The following is an 11,504-nucleotide window of genomic DNA, read 5'->3' as shown; positions in this document are numbered from 1 at the left end:
GCAAGGGGAAGCTAACAAAGCACCCCAAAGCCCACACCTAGGAATATATTTCCTCGAGCACAACTCCACCTCCCAAATTGTGATCTGCTGGGGACCAAGCATTCAAAACACATGAGTCTATGAGGGGGCATCTGATTCAAACCACCTCAGAGTATTTTACCAGCTATTGTGGGTGGAGATGGAGGACGTCCTACTGTGTATTGTGGGCTAAGATAGGGAAACGTCTTACCTTGCCTTGTAGGTTAAGCTACAGGCACAACTTACCAAGTATTGTGGGTGGAGATGGGGGATGTTCTGCCATGTACTACGGGTGGAAACGGGACACGCCTTACCATTGATGGCATGTCATGGTTTAGTGGGCAGCACCTCTTCCTTCCCTAGTGGAATATAAATAAAGGTGCACTTTGTACCCAACATACTCTTGGGCTTAAAGAAAAACATTTTTTGAACACATGAATGTGAGCATGCTTTCTTTCAGAACTATTTCTTCTGTTTTGGGGCTCGGTGGAAGTGCAAAGAAATTAAGATTTCCAGGCTGGAGAGATGGCTTAGTGGTTAAGGCATTTGCCTGCAAAGCCTAAGGACCCCAGTTTGATTCCCCAGAACCCACATGAGCCAGATGCACAAGGGGCACATGCATCAGGAGTTTGTTTGCAGCGGCTGGAGGCCCTGGCGTGAAGATTCACCTCATCCTCCCATGGTCTTTCCTGAGGACATAACTGGCTTGGAGGACACAGTGGAGGGCTGCATCAATAGTTGCCACCTTCAAAGTGCCTGGCACTTCTTTTTCTTTTCCTTCCTTCCTTCCTTCCTTCCTTCCTTCCTTCCTTCCTTCCTTCCTTCCTTTCTTTCTTTCTTTCTTTCTTTTTGTTTGTTTAGTAATTGTTAATCTTTTAACCCAAGTTGGATTTTGGCTCAAAAAAATGTCAGATTGACACTAGAAGATTCTTGTTCCCATCCTTTCTAAGTTGCTCAAGCTCACAGTGATCTTCCTACCTCTGCCTCCCAAGTGCTGGGACTAAAGGCGTGCGTGACCACATCCAGCTTCCTTTCACCTTTTGAGACAGGTTCTTTGGCTGCTGCTGACAAGCTGTTCCATTCTCCTGGCTCCAGCACCCATCGCCACAGGTGCATTGGGCTTGCAGACACAACACTTACGTGGGCAGACAGGCATCCAAGCAAGTGCCTTTAACTACTGAACCATCTCCCCAGTCCCTGACTGAGGACTTCTGAGGAACCCTGCCACAGTGTCATCCTGAGTCAGTGGTTCTGTGACCCTGAATGAGTCACAGGGTGAAAACAGATACCTGATAGGATGTCACCACTCTAGGTTCTTATCTAAATCTGTTTCTCTTTTTTAAGTTTATTTATATGATTGGCAGACAGACAGAGAGAGAGAGAGAATATGGGTGCTCCAGGGCCTTCTGCCACAGGAAACAAACTCTAGACACATTGGCCCATTCTGTGGATCTGGCTTTACATGGGCACTGGGGACTTGAACTCCAGCAGTCAGGCTTTGAAAACAAGCACTTTTTACTGCTATGCTCGAGATCTGTTTCCTAGTAAAGTCTTTGATCACTCCTGGCTTCACCTGACTTAGTTTATTCATTTGTTAATGTATTTATTACCTGCTCTGCCTTGCTTATAGTTAAATCAAGAAATCAGCCAGCGTGGTGGTGCATGCCTTTAATCCCAGCACTTGGGAGGCAGAGGTAGAAGGATTGCCATGAGTTCAAGGCCACCCTGAGACTCTGTAGTGAATTCCAGGTCAGCCTGGGCTAGAGTGAGACCCTACCTCGAAAAACCAAAAAAAAAAAAAAAAAAGAAAAAGAAAAAAGAAAGAAATGGCTATATTTTCCTCATAGTGTAGTCCTTCAAACAGCCAAGTTGTAGATATGGTCTCCATGGCAAGGGTCCTATCTTCTTTCTTTCCCCTGGATCAAGAAGATTTTAGAATGTTTCTTAACACCTTCATGTGTTAAGCAGTACTGTTTCTGGTATATAAACATCTCACTAAGAATAAGATTATTAAAAACAATTCCAGGGGTTGGAGAGATGGCGAAGAAGTGCTTGCTTGCAGAGCCTGATGGCCTTGATTCGACTTCCCAGTGCCCACATGAAGCCAGGTACACAAAGTGGCACATGTGTCTAGAATTTGTTTGCAGTGGCAAGAGGCCCTAATGTGCCCATCCCCCCTCCCCCAGAAAGAAAGAAAGGCTAAAAAAAAGTTTCAGGGCTAGAGAAATGGCTTAGTCGTTAAAGCACTTGCCTGCAAAGCCAAAGGACCCAACTTCGATTCCCCAGGACCCATATAAGCCAGTTGCACAAGGTGGCACATGCGTCCAAAGTTTGTTTGTAGTGACTGGGGGCCCTGGCGTGCCCATTCTTTCTCCCTTTATCTGCCCCTTTTCTCTCTCTAAAAATTTCAGCCAGGTGTAGTGATGGACATCTTTAATCCCAGCACTTGGGAGGCAGAGGTAGGAGAATCACTGTGAGTTTGAGGCCAGCCTGGGATGACAGAGTGAATTTCAATACAGCCTGGGCTAGAGCATGACCCTGCCTCGGGGAGAGGGTACTTCCAGTCTGGTTTCTTCTCACTCCTAGTGGATGGCAGTGGGCTGGGCCATGTGCCTGCAAACCTAACTATAGGAGATGGGCTGGTTATTGGCCCAGGGTGTGGGAGTGGGGGAGAGGAGACGGTTGGGGACCTATAGGCCCCAGATTTTCAGAAGAAAGGCTGTATGAGTGTTTTTTGGTTAACTAGCTGGGGGCCAGGTTAAAAGCAAGCCCTTAAGGGCTCAGTTAATCTTGTCTGATATGGCCATCTGCAGGTGGGAACAAGCCTAGACAATGAGAAGCCAAAGTGATCCTCCACTCCTGGGGCTGTGGGAGGAAGAAAGGGTGAAGGAGCAGGAGTTGTGGTTCTGGTCAGGGGTCCTCAGCAATGGCCATGGGCAATGGGAGTGTAGAAGAGCGTGTGGGAGCGCCCATGGATGAGGAACATGCTTTTTTGCTGGGTGTGGTGGTGCATGCCTTGAATCCCAGCTCTTGAGAAACAGAGGTAGGAGGATTTGAGTGTGTTTGAGACCAGCCTGGGACTACAGAGTGAGTTGAGTCTCGAGTACACTAAGCTAAAGTGAGACCCTGCCTAGGAGAAAGAAAAAAAAAAAAAGGCAAAGAAAGAAATTGGTAGGTAAAAGCATGCTGTTTGTTTTGTTTGTTTGAGACAAGGTCTTGATATGGAGACCAGACTTAACTCAAACTTACAATTTTCCTGCTTCAGCATTACAAGTGCTTAATTTTTTTTTTTTTTTAATTTTCGAGGTAAGGTCTCACTCTAGCCCAGACTGACCTGGAATTCACTATGTAATCTCAGAGTGGCCTTGAACTCATAGTCATCCTCCTACCTCTGCCTCCTGAGTGATGTAATTAAAGGTGTATACCACCATGCCCAGCCAAAAAAAAAATAATAGTAATAATTAATATGAAATTGGGGCTGGAGAGATGGCTTAGCAGTTAAGGCGTTTGCCTGAAAGCCAAAGGACATTAATTTGATTCCCCAAGACCCACGTAAGCCAGCTGCACAAGGGGGCACGTGCATCTGGAGTTCATTTGCAGTGACTGGAGGCCCTGGTGTGCCCATTCTCCCTCTCTCTCTCTCAAATAAATAAATAAAGATAAAGTTGAAAAAAAATGAAATTGACTGCCACTTATCTGAATGGAAAGAAAAAACTACACCGCTGGGGAGGATGTAAAGAAGAATGAGTGATGAGCCCCGAAACAAGCGACCAAAGGGAAGCACAGCAGGGCTCACAGCTGCAGGTGCCGCTCTGCGGGTGTTGCCCCTGCCCCTTCAGCCCTCGAAGCACTTCAGAAGCTCCTAGTTCCCTTTACAGAATACTTTCCTGGTTCACATTCTTAGGCTAAACTCTATTTGAGGCACTGAACACTGATGCAAACAGTCTCAAACTAGGAAAATAGCTAGTGGAGGAGCATGGCCTCACATGTGTGATGTGTAGGATTTTTGCTATATGCCTTATAGAACTTGTTGCCCTTTAAAAGTATGTGCATGGCATGATTATAGGCCTAAGCCACCATGCTCAGTCCATACCATGGCTTTACTCTATCTTGTTTTCCTTTCTGTTGCTGCCTTCAACATTTGCCTATGGCAGCAAGTTACAGTTTTCTGAGTATAGAGATCTAAGACAAATTCACCACCCCCACTCCACCATATACAGTTTAAGTAAGGACTCAAGCTTGGAAGGATTTTCTGGAAGTTTTCCTGGTTTGTTTATAATTTTCTTACTTAATTTATATTTGACATAAAGAGTAAGCCTATGTGTGTCTTGGTCTCTGTATAATATAAGAACATTGAAACACAATAAATATGCATTTTTGTAAAACAAAAAAAAAGTATGTGCATGGGACTTGGGAAGATGGCTCAGTGGATAATGTGTTTGCCACTCAAGCACAAATATCTGCATTTAGCTCCCCAGACTCCACATAAAGCTGAAAGCTGTGGTAACCTTTTGTTACCCCAGCACACCAATGGCAAGATGAGAGGCAGAGGCAGGAGAAATCCCCAGAGAAGCACATGGGCCAGCTAGCCTGGAGAACAGAGCAGTAGACAGTTAGAGTCCCTGTCTCAAACAAGGTGGACAGGACAGAGTGGGACCCAAAAGTTGTCCTCTGACCTCCACACATGCACCCACACTCACATATGAACATACATGTAGATGCACATACAGATTACATGCATAGATTTTGTAAATTTTTAAATAGTTTAATAAAAGTCATTTAGGGATCTGGAGAGGTGGCTCAGCAGTTAAGGCACTTGCTTTCAAAGCCTAATGACCTGGATTCGATTCCTTAGTACCCACATAAAGCCAGATGCACAAAATGGCACATGAATTGGAAGTAGTTTGCAGCAGCTGGAGACCCTGGTGTGTCCATCCTATCTGTCTCTTTTCTATCTCTCTTTGCTTGAAAATAAATAATAAAATATTAAATATATATCCATATGTATCTTAAAAATCATTTACAGTAGGTATTATGGAGGATGCCTTTAATCCCAGCATGCAGGGGGCAGAAGTAGGAGGATTACTGTGAGTTTGAGGCCACTCTTACACTACATAGTGAATTCCAGGTCAGCCTGAGCTAGAGTGAGACCCTACATCAAAAAAAAAAAAAAAAAAAACACCAAAAAAGCCGGGTGTGGTGGCACACACCTTTAATCCCAGCACTCAGGAGGTAGAGGTAGGAGGATTGCCATGAGTTCAAGGCTATTCTGTGACTACATAGTGAATTCCAGGTCAGCCTGAGCTAGAGTGAAACCCTACCTCTTATAAAACAAAAACAAAATCATTTAGGAGTTAATATACATTAAAACACCAATACTTGAACTGTATATAAAAAGAAAAACAGGCCAGGCATGGTGGCACATGCCTTTAATCCCAGAACTCAGGAGGCAGAGGTAGGAGGATCGCTGTGAGTTCAAGACTACCCTGAGAATACAGATGAATTCCAGGTCAGCCTGGGCTAAAGTGAGACCCTACCTCGAAAGACCAAAAAAAAAAAAAAAAGAGAGAGAGAGAGGGAGAGAGAAAAGAAAAGAAAAATAGAACATTCTAGCTCGTGAAAACTGCCTGGGCTCTTTCACAGTGGCACCTGGACATCCTACACTCTTGGAGAGGTACAAGTATTGGAGAGAATACTTCTTGGGTGCTACAAGTTTGATTTTTTTTAATAATAAAATTTATTTTACAATTGCCCCTCAAGGTCACATACGTTAACATGTAGAGAAATGGTTTAGAGGTTAAGGCACTTGTCTGCAAAGCCTAAGGACCCAGGTTTGATTCTGCAGGTCCTAAGTAAGCCAGATGCACATGGTGGTGCCTGTGTCTGGAGTTTGTTTGCAGTGGCTAGAGGCCCTGGTGTGCCCATTTTCTCTCTCTCTCTCTCTCTCTCTCTCTCTCTCTCTCTCTCTCTCTCTCTCTGTATCTAGTAAATAAATAAAAATAAATCTTTTTTTTTAAATTGTTAGCCTTAGCCGAAGAGAATGTGGAGGTGGAGATGTGTAGGGTTTAGAGTTGAAGGTGGATGGCAATGAGGTCCTGATCGTTGAAGCGTGCTACAGCGCCATCTAGCGTCCAAACTCCCTTGTTTGGGAGGATGCTATTTCCATGGCGCTTGCTCAAAGCTTCAGAAACTGTTGGTCTCCGCTAAATGTGAGGAGGGGTCAAGGAAAATTTGGCACAGTAGAAATTTCAGAACACACAATCGGGGCGGGAGAGATGGCTTAGCGGTTAATAGCTTGCCTGTGAAGCCTAAGGACCCCGGTTCGAGGCTCGGTTCCCCAGGTCCCACGTTAGCCAGATGCACAAGGGGGCGCACGCGTCTGGAGTTCGTTTGCAGAGGCTGGAAGCCCTGGCGCGCCCATTCTCTCTCTCTCCCTCTATCTGTCCTTCTCTCTGTGTCTGTCGCTCTCAAATAAATAAATAAATAATTTAAAAAAAAAAAGAACACACAATCGGCAATAATTAATTTAAAATCAAGCACGGAATGAATCAGGCGCTTCTGGCCACACTCACCCATGTTGCACCCTGAGACTTCACATGCAGGTTGGTTGTGAACTCACGACATGCACCCTTTGCACTGCACGTGCCTTTTGGCCTGAAGCGCCTCAGCTCAGATCTGAGACAACTGTAGACAGGAACTGTAGAGTTTTATTGTACTTACAGGTTTTGTGCTCTTATCAAAACATTATGGCTTAATGACAGAAAACAAAGATTTTTAATATTTTCCAACTGTCATTCCACAGGCTGTAAGTACTAAATTAGGGTGTCTTTGGATTGTTTACATGAATTGTTACATGAAGCACATCCACCTCATTAGTATGCATATTTATTTTGTCTTTAAGAAATGGTAAAATTTTATGTATACCAAAGAACTATTTTAAGATAAATTTTTTGATGTTGGGTGTGGCGGCTTGAATTAAGTGTTCCCCATAAACGCATGTTTTGAATGCTTAGTACTCTGATGGCAATTTCAGAATTGAATCTTTGCAGGAGGAGGTGTGTCACCAGAGGTGGACCTTGAGTTTTATTAACCCTCAGTTTGCCAGTGCTAGTTGGTTCATTCTCATGGTACAGTATAAATCTGTAAGCCAAAATAAACCTTTTCTTCCCATAAGCTGCTTTTGGTTGGGTGTTTTGAGCCAGCCATGATAAGGTAACTTCATCAGTGAGCAAAGTGCTTGTTGCACAAATGTGCAGACTTGGGTTTGGATCCCCAGCGTCACCACATATGCCAGGCAGGGCAGCATGTGCCCTTAATCCCAGCCCTGGGGAAGCAGAGATGATTCCCAGTCTTGCTGGCTACCTCATTTAGCCCAAGGGCTGGAGAGATAGATCAGCAGTCAAGGCACCCGCTTGCAAAGCCTAATGACCCCAGTTGGATTCCCCAAGTACCCATGTAAAGCCAGATGTACAAGGTAATGCATGTATCTGGGGATCGTTTGCAGTGGTCCTGGAATGTCTCCTCTCTCTCTCTCCCTCTCTCTTTCTCTTTCTCTGCTTGCAAATAAATAAATAAATAAAATAAAGAAGAGGAAGCCAGGCATGGTGGTGTATACCTTTAATCCCAACACTCAGGAGGCAGAGGGAGCAGGATCGTTGTGAGTTCGAGGCCACCCTGGAATATATAGTGAATTCCAGGTCAGCCTGGGCTAGTGCGAGACTCTGCAGTGAAACAAACAAACAAAAATCGACTCAATAGGGTTGGACTGCCTGGTCTTGCCCTCCTAGGCAGCCCAGGCCGGGTCCCAAAACTCTATCCGGAGCCCAGAAGAGACAGTATGATGTCCTCCCAGAGCAGCAGCCATTGCTGTTGTCACTGCTTCTGGAGTTCTGGAGGCCATCATTCCTTGGGGAAGAAGGAGACACCAGTGGGCTGTATGTACATTTTGCCTCTCTGGGCTCGGGCTTGACCCCTGAGGATAATGGCTGAACCCCCCCCAACCCCCGCATCTCCAACGACCCCAGTAGGTGCTCATAGTGCTTGTGGTAGTCCATCCCCAGAACTACCCTATGAAAAGCAGATGAGGTCAGGGTCTAAACCAGCAGGAAACTGGACATGGCGGCACACTAGTGTCATCCCAGGAGGCTGAGGTCACCCTGGGCTACACAGCATAATGCTATCTCAAAAGAAGCAAGTAAAGAGGAAGCCCCTAGGCCACCGTTTTATTTGCAGTCTTTTTATCTGTTCAAGTGGTGTCCCGGGGATGTCCACAAGTGGATGTAGGTCTTTGTGAAGAAACCACATCCACGAGACGCGTGCAGCACTGTGGATTTGTGAGACAGGGAGCAGAGGAAGGGGACAAGGTGGCCGGCGCTGTGCAGCTCTGGGCCCACGCGTGTCCACAGTGTGGACAACTAACTGCATGTTCCCTGTGGGCACCACTGCGCACAGTGCATGCCCTCTAGTGGACGATCTCCGCGTGGCGTGGCGTGGGTCACTGATGAGAATGGCAGCTGTACCATGTGAGTCACACAAGACATCCTATCTTATTTTATTTCTTTTTCTTTTTTTATTTTATTTTTCTCAATTTCTATTAACTTCTATGATTATAAAAAAATATCCCATGGTAATACCCTCCCCCCCCCCCACTTTCCCCTTTGAAATCCCATTCTCCATCATATCCCCTCCCCATCTCAATCAGTCTCTCTTTTATTTTGACATCATGGTCTTTTCCTCCTCTTATGATGGTCTTGTGTAGGTAGTATCAGGCACTGTGAGGTCATGGATATCCAAGCCAGTTTATGTCTGGAGGAAGCACGCTCTAAGGAGTCTTACCCTTCCTTTGGCTTTTACATTCTTTCTGCCACCTCTCCCACATTAGACCCTGAGCCTTAGAAGGTGTGATCGAGATGTTACTCAGTACTCCAGTCACTTCTTTCCAGCACTATGATACCTTCTGAGTCATCCCAAGGTCACTGCCATCTGAAAAGAAGATTCTGTACCCAAAGTGAGAGTAGCATTAATATAAGGGTATGAATATTAAGAGAAGCGCTTACTGGACATTTTGATAAGCACAGTATATACATTTATCCAGGCATCAGCAGATGTTACACCCTGAGGGCTCATGACTACCCCTGTTTTAAGTTTTCAATATCAGGGTTGTATTCCCTCCCATGGAGCGGGCCTCCAGTCCAATTAGAGGGCAGTTGGTTTCCACCATGATAGACGTGCCACTATTGCACCCGTTGGCTCATTTGGCCTGGCTGGCCAATTATAAGGCTTGCAGGGTCCACTGTTTTATATATATATATGTGTGTGTGTGTGTGTGTGTGTGTGTGTAGAGAGAGAGAAAGAATAGGCATGCCAGGGCTTTTCAGCCACTGCAAACGAACTCCAGACACATGCACCACCTTGTGCATCTGGCTTATGTGGATCCTGGGGAATTGAACCTGGGTCCTTTGGCTTTGCAGGCAAGCACTTTAATGACTAAGCCATTTCTCCAACCTTCCTATTTTATATTTTTAAAAAATTGCTGGGTGCAGTGGCACTTGGGAGGCAGAGGTAGGAGGATGGCTGTGAGTTTAAGGCCACCCTGAGAGTACATAGTGAATTCCAGGTCAGCCTGGGCTAGAATGAGACCCCAGCATACCAGAAACAGTGGTAGGAGGAGTGCCTTGAGTTCAAGGCCACCCTGAAATTACTCTAAGTCAGCCTAGACTAGAGTGAGACCCTTCCTCAGGGGAAAAACAGTAGGTTACAATAGAACACTGTACTCCTGCCCAGAATATAGACTATGCCTATTCTTGTAAGAAGCAGTGACCTCAAGTAGCATGATTCTTGTCCTCCGGACCTCCTTTGCCTTGAGTCCATAAAATCCCCCTCATTTTAAAAATATGTTATGTATTTATTTGCAAGCTGAGAGAGACAGAGAATGAGCATGCCAGGATCCCCAGCGCTACAGAGAAACACCAAATGCATGCACCACTGGGCATCTGGCTTTATGTGGGTACTGGGGAATCAAACCTGGGTCCTTAGGCCTTGCAGACAAGCACCTTAACTGAGCCCTGCTCTTTTACAGTCACCTTCTTTCTTCAGATGGGGCCAATACCACAGATTAGATTTTGGAGGTTAAGTTGAGCCAGAGTCCTGCTATATATCTAGGTTGGTCTTGAACTCCTGGTTTTCTAGAGTTGCTGAGTGCTGGGATCACAGATATAGGCCATCACTAAGCTCAGATTAGGTTTTTTGTTTTGTTTTTCAAGGTAGTGTTTTGCTCTATATTTACTATGTAATTTCAGGGTGGCCTCAGACTCATGGTGATCCTCCTACCTCTACCTCCTGAGTGCTGGGTCAGGTTAGATTTTTGTCTTTTCAGTTATCCAGGCATGCTTACCAGGGTCATCCTTTGATTTGTTTCCACTTGCCCATCTCTTCCTCCATTTGCAACTCCTTCCCAAATGGCACCTCTACATGGCTGTGTTGAGGTTCCTCACACTGTCACCTACAGTGATGAGGTTCCACCTTGCCTCTTAGGAAGTCCTGTGTTAGCTGTGTAACTTTGGGCAAGTTACTTGCTCTCTTTGAACTATATTTTCCATCATCTATTAAATTAATAATGCTGGCCTGGGGAGTTATTGGGCATTAAATTATAACAATAGTAACAGCAACAAAAGCTTATTGAGTTCATATTGTGCAGACACATAAGTATTTTAAGATGTAGACACTTGGAGTTGTGTCAATAGCTCTGTCATGTAGGACTTGATTATCCCCATTGCATAGATAAGGAAACTGAGGCTTAGAGAGCTTCTGTCTGGCCCATTAGTTATATTAGCCACAACTATAATTACTCAATGCCATGAGAAAGGCACCATGAGCATGGGGAGGAATCTAGGGTCAGGAAGGACTCAAGCATGAGTCAGCTGCAAATGGATGTGCTTGTCTGCTTGGTGTTTTGTCATTGTAAACCTAGCTAGCACTCTCTGGTCCCTGAAAAAGTACAAAGTGGAAAAAGTTTCCTTCACCAAAGAAAAAGCCCTGAATAGCATCTTGGATGTCCTCTGAATGCTCTTTTGTAAAAAGGAGATCAATTTGTTTATCTAGATTGTTTTCTTAATATTTTATTTTTATATATTTATTTATTTGACAGTGAAAGAGGGAGGGAGAGGAGAGAGAGAGAGAAAGAAAAAGAGAGAGAGGGAGAGAATGGGCACACCAGGACCTCCAGCCACTACAAACAAACTCCAGATGTGTGCGCCCCCTTGTACATCTGGCTAAAGTGGGTCCTGGGAAATCCAACCGGGTCCTTTGGGCCAACACCTTAACCCCTAAGCCATCCCTCCAGCCCTAGATTTTTTTTTTACTTTTCTGGTTTTCTTTCTTTATTTTTTATTTTTTTTTTTGGGGGGGGTTTCCAGGTAGGGTTTCACTCTAGCCCAGGCTGACCTGGAATTCACTGTGTAGTCTCAGGGTGGCCTCAAACTCATGGT

Source organism: Jaculus jaculus, chromosome 8 (assembly GCF_020740685.1).
Source record: "Jaculus jaculus isolate mJacJac1 chromosome 8, mJacJac1.mat.Y.cur, whole genome shotgun sequence".
Taxonomy (NCBI): domain Eukaryota; kingdom Metazoa; phylum Chordata; class Mammalia; order Rodentia; family Dipodidae; genus Jaculus; species Jaculus jaculus.
Note: the sequence above shows the minus strand (reverse complement) of the source record.